Genomic DNA, 1,596 nt, shown 5'->3' with positions numbered 1-1,596 from the left:
CATTTTAGAGGCGACAAGTTGGACAGATCGAGTGAAAAAAAGCAATTTTCCCACACACATCTCTCCTTCTCACTATCACGCATTAGTTTCGCTTCCCCACCCGCCATTTTTAAAAAGACCTGACGGGGCTCATTGCCTGCTTGAATTATGCAGAAACGGGCAGCGTTTAGGTCATGTAATTGATCATGTTGGAAAGGGGAGAAATTGTGCTTTACAATGGTATTGACATTACAGTTGATCTGGAAGTATTACGTTTTTGGGGCGCTAAAATAAGGGCAATTGTACGGACCAAGGCGATGTACGAGTTTACGTGAGCTAGTTAGCTTGCTTTGGCTAAAGTGAACTATTAGCTGTGTACCGTTACACGGCCAGGGGATTGTTTGAAAGAGAAAATCACATCTACTACTATGAGAGACAGTACTCCCTTATTTCTGCTGATCATCACCTGTTATAAAGTGACAATAATGCCTTGCTAGTTGACTTACTATTCCACATTCGAAGCACTGTTTCCGGAAGCATTCTGCCCTGTTCTGAAAGAACTCCCTGGGTGTACCGTCATGTTGTGCATGGATGTTTGGTCAGGACGTGTCGTTTTATTAATTTGTTCGTTTTGAGAGAATCATTACTCAGCACTTCCCCACACAAAACACATTGTGGGCGCTCCTCGTTATTTATCAAAGTTTGTATGAAAGAGACAAAAAGTCATCACTGTATTTGCATTTCATGACGATTGAGCTCAGTCCGAACGTGTGGGTAGCGGAGTGATCTTCAAGAAAACTGCAGAAAAAAGATCCGGTAAACCGTGAAGTACACGGGCATCTCCCTCTACCTCTCCCACTCGCGCAGCTGCCAAACTGAGCAGAGACCACTGGTAAGCAGAGAGCGCACTGAACCGAGAGCACAGTTGCACTTGGCCAAATCAATTCCAGTAATTAATGAAATAATTATACATTTACCCACCATTAACAGGCCCGGGTCGTGACCCATACTAAACTCTGTTCTAGACGATTATGTGCTTCCAACTTTGTGTCAACAGTTTGGGGAAGGCCCTTTCCTGTTTCAGCAGGAAAATGCCCCTGTGCACAAAGCGAGGACCATACAGAAAAGGTTTGTCGAGATCGGTGTGGAAGAACTTGACTGGCCTGCACAGAGCCCTGACCTCAACCCCATTGAACACCTTTGGGATGAATTGGAACCAGGCCTAATCGCCCAACATCAGTGCCTGACCTCACTAATGCTCTTGTGGCTTAATGGAAGCAAGTGTTCCAACAAGTACTGGAAAGCCTTCCCGGACGAGTGGAGGCTGTTATAGCAGCAAAGGGGGGGGGACCAACTTCATATTAATGCCCATGAGATGTTCGATGAGCAGGTGTCCACATAATCTTGGTCATATATCTCTACAAACTAACAGTACGTTCCATAACAGCACTAAACTACATACCTTCACCAGCAGGCTCTTTGTAACTGTGTCGATGCGTCCTCTCTCTGGTACGTTCACAACCTCATTGTCACATGCAGTGTGGGACTGGACAGCCTCTGCACTAACGGACACATTCAAATCCCCTACACACACATTGACAGACAGAGCGCAACACA

Source organism: Salvelinus sp. IW2-2015, linkage group LG7 (assembly GCF_002910315.2).
Source record: "Salvelinus sp. IW2-2015 linkage group LG7, ASM291031v2, whole genome shotgun sequence".
Taxonomy (NCBI): Eukaryota; Metazoa; Chordata; class Actinopteri; order Salmoniformes; family Salmonidae; genus Salvelinus; species Salvelinus sp. IW2-2015.
Note: the sequence above shows the minus strand (reverse complement) of the source record.